Source organism: Triticum urartu, chromosome 4A (assembly GCF_056163025.1).
Source record: "Triticum urartu cultivar PI428250 chromosome 4A, HENAU_Tu73, whole genome shotgun sequence".
Taxonomy (NCBI): domain Eukaryota; kingdom Viridiplantae; phylum Streptophyta; class Magnoliopsida; order Poales; family Poaceae; genus Triticum; species Triticum urartu.
Window position 1 is genome coordinate 189041408 of NC_141876.1, and position 11335 is coordinate 189052742.

Sequence of the window (11335 nt, forward strand, 5' to 3'; positions counted from 1 at the left end):
CGACTTTGTGCCATACATGCCATGTCATCGTCCGCCCAGAGCAGCCAGTGGCAAGGCCTACAACTGCTGAAGACGCACCACCGGTTCAGATGTCGGCCGCTGAAGTAGCAGGGGGAGACCCAGCTACAACACATGCTCAGCACACCAACCTGGTGGAATGGACTGCTCAGCAGTCTGATGCTTCAGAACCGCCTGCTAAGCAGTATGTAGGTCCAGAACTGACTGCTCATTAGTCCGTCGGCCTGCAGCCGCGTGATCAGCATGCCAATGCATCAGCTTCCTACTCAGCAAACCAACGCGTTGGCATGGCCTCCTCAACACACCGACAAGTTGGCACCACCTACCTAGAAACCCGACATAGCTTCAACGCATAGTGAGAAGTCCATTGCCTCTGCTCCTATAGCCCAGTAGTCCGTCACAGCAGCACCGCCAGCTCAGTAGTCCAGCATAGCTAAACCGTCTGCTAAGAAGTCCGTCGAAGCTTTACCGTTTGCTCGGTAGTCTGCCTTTCAGCCAACCATACCTTGGACCAGAAGTGCTTCAAGTACCAAGAAGGAAGCGGGCAAAAAGGCTACACCCGTGAGGAAGCATGCCCCGAGAGCAAAGAGTAAAGAGAACGGTTGCCTCTTACTTAAAGCACTAATCGCCCAAAACCAAATTAACAACAAGTTGTTCGAATCAGAGAGTAATATTATTTCTAACGGCATGGATGATGAAGAAATAGTTTTGTTGCTTGCTAAAAATAAAGCAGACGTACTTGAAGCATGCAATTACATCCATGGATAGCCATTTCTTGTTGGCGAATATTTTGATGAGTGCATCTCCAATTGCCGTGAGTTACATAAATATTGCATGGATCAAATGTTAGCAGGTCATCATGTTCTGCTGGTCTACTACAACAGAGATCATTTCCGACATGATGCTGGTTCCATCAGTGTGAGTTTTGAGGACTTACATCTCTTCTTCGACCCCAATGAGCTTGATGCCACTCTTGTTAGATGCTTGATTTTGTAAGTACTTAACAAACTTTGATCAACTTCTCCAGATAAGGCTGTAAATGATAAACAACCAACTGCATTTTATTTCTCTCAGGGGATTGAACGTGTAGAGAAGAAAAAGGGAGAGTGTGTATTTCATAGATCCCGCATTAGCAAATGGCACACCATTACATGGTAAGGATCAACGGGAGTGGGCCATTAACATGGTCGTCCGTATCTTCGAAAACACGTCCCATGTAGAATCATTTCTCTCGCTATATCATGAATGGCGTGTCAAATAAACAACCACACATGCAGTGATTGTCTTTCAGATTTTGACATAATTCGTAAGTTCATGGCTTTCTTAATATGTAGCAATCACTGGATATTGGTATTCATTGTTCCAAACAAGAACACAGTTACCTAAATGGTTTCTCTCAGAGAGTCAACAAACATTTAGGATCTGACGCATCTTTAGCAATTCATGGATATGTATTGAATTCTACGATGTTGAAATTAATTTACATTCTTATCTGGTTCAATAATTGATGCTGTCAAAATTCATCTTCATTTGCAATGTGCTCGCATTGTGGAAAACTAAACCAGTGAACCTGTTCAAGATGGAACTACCTCTACAGCATGAGATCGTTTCTCCGATAACACACCGAAATCTGTTATTTTCGGAAAATGTATCCAATAGTATGCAAATATCTTTTCTTACGAAATTCAAATGTTCAAGCTTCTAAATATACCTCTTTCTATTTTTTTCCAAAGAAAAAAATACATCTAACACCGGTTAGATTGTTCCTAACAGGAAAAATACATGACAAATTATGTACAAAAAATTTCAGTGTCCTCGGCAACATGCAGGGACAAACCTTTATGGATACTATGTTTGCAGACACATGATCTCCATGTGCAAATCTACTGATAGTTGTGAAGATGCTCGCGAATTAGTACCAGTAAGCCTATCTTAATTAATATCTTCTACTCCACTCATATGGCACATTATGATCTTAAAAATACTGCAACTCATCTTAGAACCGAGGACCCCTCAACCGCTCCCCGCTGGTGAATTACTGATGGTTCAGAGATTTATCAGCGACTGTTGAATTACGGGTTCCGGCAAACCCTTGAGGTTGGAACACTGGGGTGCGCACGAAGGTCTCTCTCCCCTAGCTCACACTCTCACAATCATCTCAAAGCCTAGCTCGCCGAACCCTAGGAATAAAGGACACAAGACTTTATACCGGTTCAGGCCACTGTTGCGGTGTAATACCCTACTCCAGTGTGGTGTGGTCGATTGCCTTGTAGGCTGGGGATGAACAAGTACAAAGGAACAACAACCTCCCGAGGAGAGGTGTTCTTGAGCTCAATGAGCTTGTGTGGTCCGGGATGATCTCAATGATCCGTCCTTTCTATGGTGGTGGCTAGCCCTTTTTATAGAGGCCTCAGTCCTCTCCCCAAATTTTAGACGGGAAGGGATCCTACAATGGCCAATTTGAAGGGGGACAAAGAGTACAAGTTATCCTGTCAAAAGGTGGTCTTTGCCTACCAAAGGCTCTGGTGGTGACGACGTCATGGGCTCCGTGATGACCTTCGTCTTGCCGTCCTGCTGGTCTTGGTCTCATTTCACAGATATGGAAACCTTTGCCTGACACCTCGGGACTCCTCGCCCGCGCCTGCCTCTTTAGCACCAAAGAGGAAACTGGCACTCTGCACCCGCTAGCGCCCGCCTGACCTTGGTCATCATGGCTCACATCACGGAAACCTCACGAGCTGCCCCTCGCCTTGATCTCTCCGCTCCTCGCGAGCCAGCCTAGTGAGGCTGCCACTGAGGAGGTCTTGTGTCATCTGCCTCGCGAGGGTCTTGAGGGTTGGTTGATGAAGATGGGTCATACCAGGCCACTGGTGGAGCCATGCCCTGGGCCGCAGGCAGGCAAGTCTGGGTACCCCCGTTTCCAGGACGCCGACAGTAGCCCCTGGGCCCAAGGTGCGCTCATGCTTGGCTTCGCAGCGAAGCAAAGGGTCAAGTGCGGAGCGCCGTGGGCCCTAACAGCCTGTGACCTTAATTAACGCATGGCGATTGACGGGACGTGGGCGTCACCGCTTCCCCATGCTGCCTCAGCAACCTCCCGCCTGACAAAAAGGATGGCGTGCGCCGTAGTGTCTTCATTACTTGCCTTCGTCTTGCTCCAGATCCCCTTTCCTGCTCCTCGCTCCCAAGTCTCCAGATCTGCACCAATCCTCCTCCAAGCCCGCCATCGATGGCACCCATCAAGGCAAGGCCCACCCTTCCACCCTCCTAGTATGTGCCGTCCCTGAGCACGCCTAGCATTTCGGAGAAGAACCTCGCCGCCACACTCCTGATGACAGCGGAGGGCAGCGATGAGAAGAGCAAGATCGCGCTTCGGGTTGGCTCTGCCGAGCCAGAGGCTTCTGGCAACACCTTCTATCCTTTCTTCATGAGTAGCATTGTAGCGGGGTTGGTTCCCCCCTTCTCTGATTTCTTCTACTCCGTCCTCAGCCATTACAAGCTGCATGCCCTCCATCTTCATCCCAACTCTGTCCTCCTTCTATCGATTTTTGCCTTCTACTGTGAGGCATACATCGGGGTGATGCCGTCTGTGGCACTGCTGCGCCACTTCTTCTATCTCCGGATCAAGGACGGCCATTGCTCAGGGTGCACCAACTTCATTGCGTCCAACAAGACCAACGTGACCTCGAAGGCTCGGAAGAAGGCATAGGGCTTCAGGAGCAAGTGGGTCCTAATGGACGCCAAGCACTCCTACCTCCGGCTTGTGCTGCTGACGGGGATGCCCGTGTCTGACGCCAGGTGCTTCCGCATAAAGCTCACAGACCCCGGGCGGAGCATGTGCTGGAGAAGATGACTGCCGATTTGATGCCTAACGGCCCAAATGCAGCGAAGCCGACGGGGGCCATGATTGTCAAGGAATTCCTGTCGCAGCGCATGGCTCCGCTCCAGGCGCGCTCGCGCCCCTTGTGGAAGCTCGGGGTCGGGGGTGACTACCTCCGCCTACGTTCGAAGGCCTTGTATGACGAGGAACTGGACACGGTTCTCTGCTCCCTGGTCGGGGACGACCAGGGGTACCCTCCTAACACCTTTTTTCCTCTATACCGCCGTCCCGATGGAGCGAAGGTTGCTGCCGCCATGCCCGTCTTCGATGGGCGTGGGATCATGCCGCCGGCGCCCTCTGATGCCCCGGTAGCGACGACTTCGGTGGTGGTGTCCTCCGGCAGCTCTGGCGGGGAGGAGGAGCAGGACTCGGAGGCGACCCCGGAGGGTACCGAGGAGACCTCCCCTTCACGCAAGGCCGATCTCCTCCGCGCCCTGCCTGATGACGACGATGCCGGCGACCACCCGGTGAGGGAGGTCCTGCCCTCTACTGGTGTCACCACAAGGTCCAAGGTCACCCCCTCGAAGAAGTCGCCGACGGTGGTTCCGGCGAAGAGCAGGTCGGCATTGGTCTCCCAGGGGCGATGCTCCTGCCCTGGCGCCGTCTGGTGCTGCCGCCGGGCCGGCTGCTGCCTCTTCATCTGCTCCAGGGGCCCGCACACCGGCGGCCCAGACCGCGAGGCCCTTGGGCTCCGTGCTCCTGAAGAGGGCACGGGACTACGCTGCCGTGGACTAGTAAGCATCTCACCCTGACTTTGTTCTTAATCCCGCTTCCGTTGCTGCCTCCTGATGTTCCCCTCTTGGATTGTCAGTCCGACACTGTCGGCGAAGAAGAAGAGGGAGGGGGCAGCCACATCGTCGTGAGCCCAGCGGCCTGGCCTGGCCGCACCCCCTCTGGTGCAGAAAGGCAGTGAAGGAACCCACACTTCTCCCGCCCGATCGTCCTCGCGATGCCCAGTGGACCATTCTCAAGAGAAGGCGATCTCCTCAGCTAGGCCGGCTCTAAAGGCGCCTATCCCCAACTCGCCTGTCGATGCGGCCAAGGTTCGGGAGCCCCCAGCTCAACTCCCTGTCATCCCCAGCTCACAGGTCTTGGCGACGGCGCAGCCTCCTCCTCTGGTCGAATCATCGGCTCGCGATCCTTCTGCTTCGCCCGACGCCTTGGAGGAGGCCCTTTCCGCACTAGCGCGACTTTGGGGCGACCTCCAAGGCGCTGACCGCCGACTGGTGGCAGGGCGCCTGGAACTGATCTGCGGTTGGTTGCACTCCGACGCATTTGCCAAGGCGGCATTGAGCCAGGCTGTGGCAGCTTCCAAAGAGGACAAGCGAGCCGCTGACCAAGCCGCGTGTAACACCCACAATGCGGCTATATCTCCCATGTATCGGGGCATGACTTAGAGGCATAGCCGCATGGTAGGCATGTCGCAAGAGGGGTAATCTTTACACATCCCATGTACTGAATAAGAAAGGGATAAAGAGTCGGCTTACAATTGCCACTTCACACAATACATAAATAATCCATACATCATCCAAAGTACAATCAAAGGTCCGACTACGGAACCAAAATAAAGAAAGACAACCCCAAATGCTAGATCGCCGATCGTCCCTATTGGGCCCCACTACTGATCATCAGGAAAGGAAACATAATAGCGACCCAATTCTTCGTTGATCTCCCACTTGAGTTCGTTAGCGTCCCCTACACTGGCATCATCAGCACCTGCATCTGTTTGGAAGTATCCGTGAGTCACAAGGACTCAGCAATCTCACACCCGCGAGATCAAGACTATTTAAGCTCAAGGGTAGGAAAGGGTAGTGAGGTGGAGCTGCAGCAAGCACTAGCATATATGGTGGCTAACATACGCAAATGTGAGCGAGAAGAGAAGCAACGCATGGTCGAGATGCTAGAAGTGATCAAGAAGTGATCCTGAAACTACTTATGTTCAAGCATAACACAAGAACCGCATTCTCTTCCCGGACTCCACCGAAAAGAGACCATCACGGCTACACACGCGGTTGATTCATTTTAATTTAGTTAAGTGTCAAGTTTTCTACAACCGGATTTTAACAAATTCCCATCTTCCCATAACCGCAGGCACGACTTTCGAAAGTTCAAAACCCTGCAGGGTTGTCCCAACTTAGCCCATCACAAGCTCTCACGGTCAATGAAGGATATTGCTTCTCCCGGGAAGACCCGATCAGACTCGGAACCCCGGTTACAAGACATTTCGACAATGGTAAAACAAGACCAGCAAAGCCGCCCAAATGTGCCGACAAATCCCGATAGGAGCTGCACATATCTTGTTCTCAGGGCACATCAGATTGTCCAAACTCCTGGTAGGCTAACCTAGAGTTGCCCCTAGTGGCCACCGGCGGCTGACAAGTTGGACCAACACTCAGAGGAGCACTGGCCCGGGGGATTAAAATAAAGATGGCCCTTGAGTCCACGGAACCCAAGGGAAAACGGCTTAGGTGGCAAATGTTAAAACCAAGGTTGGGCCTTGCTGGAGGAGTTTTATTCAAAGCGAACTGTCAAGGGGTTCCCATAACACCCAACCACGTAAGGAACACAAAATCAAGGAACATAACACCGGTATGACGGAAACAAAGGCGGCAAGAGTGGAACAAAACACCAGGCATAAGGCCGTGCCTTCCACCCTTTACCAAGTATATAGATGCATTAAAGTAAATAAGAGATAATAATGATATCCCAACAATATCCATGTTCCAACATGGAACAAACTTTATCTTCACCTGCAACTAGCAATGCTATAAGAGGGGCTGAGAAAAAGCGGTAACATAGCCAAACAACGGTTTGCTAGGAATGTGGGTTAGAGGCTTGACATGGCAATATGGGAGGCATGATATAGCAAGTGGTAGGTAGCGTGGCATAGCAAAAGAGCGAACAACTAGCAAGCAAAGATAGAAGTGATTTTGAAGGTATGGTCATCTTGCCTGCAAAGTTCTCAGAGTTGTCGAAAACTTGATCCTCGTAAGCGTTCTCAACAGGTTCCTCGGTCACGTACTCGTCTCCCGGCTCTACCCAAAGCAATAACACAAGCAAAGGACCAACAATCAATCATGGTGCAATGCCCAAGCTACATGATGCAATACATGGCATGATATGCGAGATGGGATACGCAATGCATATGTGTGCTCCAGAAGGAAAAGAGAGATCAAGGCATCAAATTGGCAAACCAGGTGTGCCGCTGGAAATATGAGATGATTTCGGTTGAAATCGATATAAAGATCACTGGAAACGGATGCACGGTTTGCAAATGGCAAGCAAAACAAGAATGGCACAATTCTGCGATTAACAACACGATGCCATCTAGAATGCAACAAGCAACTAAGCTACTGCACTCCAACATAGCAACAAAGCAGAAGGCAGTGATGTACTCAAGATGCTTGAAAAAACATGAACAGTGAGCTACGGCTAAATCACACAAGAGCAGGTTCAAACAAGCATGGCAAAAGTGCAAAAGATATCAGCTTCATAGACTTAGTGAAAATACTAACCTGCCAGAAATAACATCAAGAAGTCATGTTTAGAGCTACCAAACAACATGCTACAGGAACATCTCATAGCAACTCAAGGCATGGCATGAATATACTAAATGCATAGATCAAAAGTCCTTTACTGAATATGAGCCAAAAAGGCACAGAAGATATGATGGCACCCATGTAAACATAGCAAGTTCTATTAACAGTTTCAGACTTAGCAGAAAAACAGAGCATGGCATTAACAGAAATATGAAGGCATCTTTGCGAGCTCAAACCACTCATCACAAAGCCTTGCATGACAAAACAAGCATACTAATAGCATGCATGGATAAATAGCAACATCATGGATAAAAAGCAACAACCATGGCAAAATTGATTAACATGCATACAATCTGCCAGGAACATTTTATAGCAAAAGTAGAGCAAGAACAAGACATTCTAGAGCACTCCATAATTGCAAACAGGGGCATGGATGGATATATAATAACCATATGTTCAAAACACCCTTACTGAAGATACTCAAAACAAGCATGGACCTCACTGTAGCATCATGTTTACATGGCATGAAAATAACAGCAGGAAAATGACTTAGCAAAATCCTAAGTCCCTGAAAACAGCAATATCACGAAGCCTAGTTTGCATGCTTGTGCTAGTCACCACATTGATCACAAAAATGCAAGACAAGCACCTATGTAAATATGGCATGACATAGTTCAAAACACATGTAGAGCTCATGCTCATATGAAGCACCCATCAAATGTGGCAAAAATGACAAATCATCATAATCTGATAAGTAGGAGCAGTAAACATTTTATAGCACTCTTGCATCAATGATTAGGGCATCAATATGAACTCAAACAAGCGTGTCACAATGTAATGAAGTGAAGAGCATCTCACAATGAACATTATGATATACCATATGCATGAAACAGAGCTACAGTCATGGAGATATGAGGCAATGAACAGGGGCATAAAATGTCACATGTTCGGGACTTGGTGAAAAAAATAGTTGAGCGGGGAATAGCTATGATGCGCACAGGGCGGGGTTTAGCACTGCTCACCATGGACCAAGCCCAGGATGCTGGAGAGGTGAGGTGGGCCGGCACTGGACCTGGATCTGGGCCCATGCTGGAGGCGTCGAGATCGTCCCCGACCGCGAGGCAGAACGACGGCGGCGGCTCCTGGTGCGGCTCCGGCGAGGCTCCCGGAGCGTGGGACGGGCGGACGGCGGAGGGGAAGGCCGGATCTGGGATGAGGGGCTCGCTGGGGTTCCGTTCCCGGTCATGGCGGCGGCGATGAAGCTCAGAGGAGGCCGGGCGAGCACCTACTCCGGCGAGGTGGAGACGCGGGACCACGAGGGCGGATCGGCGAAGGGCAGCGCGGGTGATGGCTCGGGGCGATGCGGCGGTGGCGGCGCGCGCCGCGGCGACGGGCGGCGGCGGATGAGGGCAAGGGCGGCGCGCGCCCCGGCGACGGGCGGCGGCAGACGAGGGCAAGGGCGGCGCTGGCACGCGCAGGGTCGGCAACGCATCGGGGCGGGGGCTTCCATGGCGCAGCGGAGGAGATCACCGGCAGGCGGCGCTGCCAGCGCAGTCCAGCAAGGCGGCGGAGCGAGGTGGTGGAGGTTCGGGCCCGGGGCGGCTCGGGCGGGCCGGAGATAGGCCTGGCGGGCCTGCGTGGCGATGTGGGCGTCCCGGATGATGTGGTGGCGCGGGATTGGTTGCAGGCGGCGGCGGTGATAACATGGCGCCTTCTGATAGGTCCGGGCAACGTTGCGGCGGTGGTGGACGCGTCCGACGGCGGACGGACATGTCCGGTGGTGCGGTGGAGGAGTGGATCTAGGGTTTCATGCGTGAATTTCGAAGAGGGAGGGCCTTTATATAGGTAGGAGGAGGTAGGAGTGTCCAAATGAGGTGTAGTTTTTGCCCACACGATCGTGATCCGATGATGGAGGACATGGAAGTGGTTTGGATGGGTTATTGGGCCATTTTGGAGGGGTGTTGGGCTGCAACAAAAAAGAGGCCTTCACGGTTACCCGATTAACCGTTGGAGCATCAAACAGACTCCAAATGGAACGAAATTTGACAGGTGGTCTACCGGTAGAGTACCAAGGCCACTTGGCAAATCTCGGTCCATTCCGAGAATGTTTAACACCTGCTCATGAAAAGAGGCAAGAGGGGTGCACCGGTGCACGTGGGAGTGTCGGATTGCAAAACAAACAACGGGGAAAATGCTCCGATGCATGAGATGAACACATATGCAAATGCGATGCACATGATGACATGATATGAAATGCATGACATGAACAAAATGCAAAACGAAGACAAAAGCCAACCACGAAGGGAAAAACATATTGCATCTCCGGAAAAAGGCAAGAGTCAGAGTTTCAAATATGGAAAGTTGCATCTGGGGCGTTACACCATGGCCGCCCGTGAGGTGGCGCTGAAGGACGCCAAGGCTGTCAAGGAGCGTTGCCGGTCGATAAAGGCCGAGCTGGAGACCATGCGCAACGAGCGCGCGGCCTAGGCTCGGGGTCGCAGGGCGGAGGAGGAGAAGATGAAGGCCCGAGAAGATGCCGTCACCAGTCGTGACACCGAGCTGGAGCAATCGGTGAGGGTGCAAGCCGTGGAACGCAGCCACCTGGAGGAGCTGGAGAAGAAGATGACGACGGAGAAGGCCCAGTTGGAGGCCAAGGCGAAGGTTCTGTCTAAGGATCACGCGGCCTTCAAGTCCCTTGAGGAGAGATCCCGTGAGACGCTGAAGGCACTCTATGAGAAGGGCTTGGAGAAGCCACTGGCGACGGATGACGAAGGCCCCGCCCAGCTCCTTCCTTATCTTGTAGTGGCGCTCGAGGGTGTCGTTGCCGGGATCGTCCCCATGGTGGAGGGGGAAGCCTGCGTGCTTTGTTCTTTGGCTCTGACGTGCGTCTTCAACCACCTGCATCTCCGCGAACCCCGACGCCGACCTTAGTGAGCTGCTCGAGCCCGTAGAGGAGGAGCGCTGCCTAGCTGCTGCCGCAGCCATGGAGGGCCAGGTGGAGGCCATGTTGAAGAAGTTCCTCGCCATCGAGCCTGCGCCTCTAACCGATAGCCACACTGATCCCACGACTGAGGCCAACGACATGACCGACGGTGACGCTGTCAGCGGGAAGGCGCTCCCTGACGACGGTGCCCAAGGCTGAAGAAAAGGCTTGGTGGCAAAGAACGGCGCCCCTTCTTGTTTTACTTTCCTGTGAGATTTCCTGTGACATGAGACGTGCCTCGTGGAGGCGTTATAACTCTGACGTTTGTGGATAATATGTTGTGTAATAATTTATTTAGGTTCCACGATTTCCTTCCTGTTTCCTTGATGTTCTACGTCAGCAAGGCCCGACCCCGCGCATACCTCAGCCACCGTTGGGCCGTCCGGTCGCCAGGACGGGACCGAGGGGTGAGGGGCTATGTGGCCAGTTAGGCTCCTGAGTCACGATGCTCAGGAGTCCTCCTTGACGCGCAAACAGCCTGCGGGAAGGAGCCGCTGAAGTAGGCCTTAGTGTTCTGCGTCGGCAGGGCTCGACCCCACGCATACCTCAGCCGCCATTGGGCCCTCCGGATCACCAGGACGGACCAAGGGGTGATGGGCTACGTGGCCAGTTAGGCTCCTGAGTCGCGATGCTCAGGAGTCCCCCTTGATGCGCAAATAGACTGCTGGAAGGAGCCGCGGAAGTAGGCCTTAGTGTTATACTTCGGCAGGGCCCGACCCCGCGCATACCTCGGCCGCCATTGGGCCGTCCGGATCACCAGGACGGACCAAGGGGTGAGGGGCTATGTGGCCAGTTAGGCTCCTGAGTCGCGATGCTCAGTAGTCCCCCTTGACGCTCAAACGACCTTCATACCTATCCTCGCCGAGGACCCACTCAGGAGTGGTGCGCGACGACCAGGTTCGAGGGACCTGGTAGGGC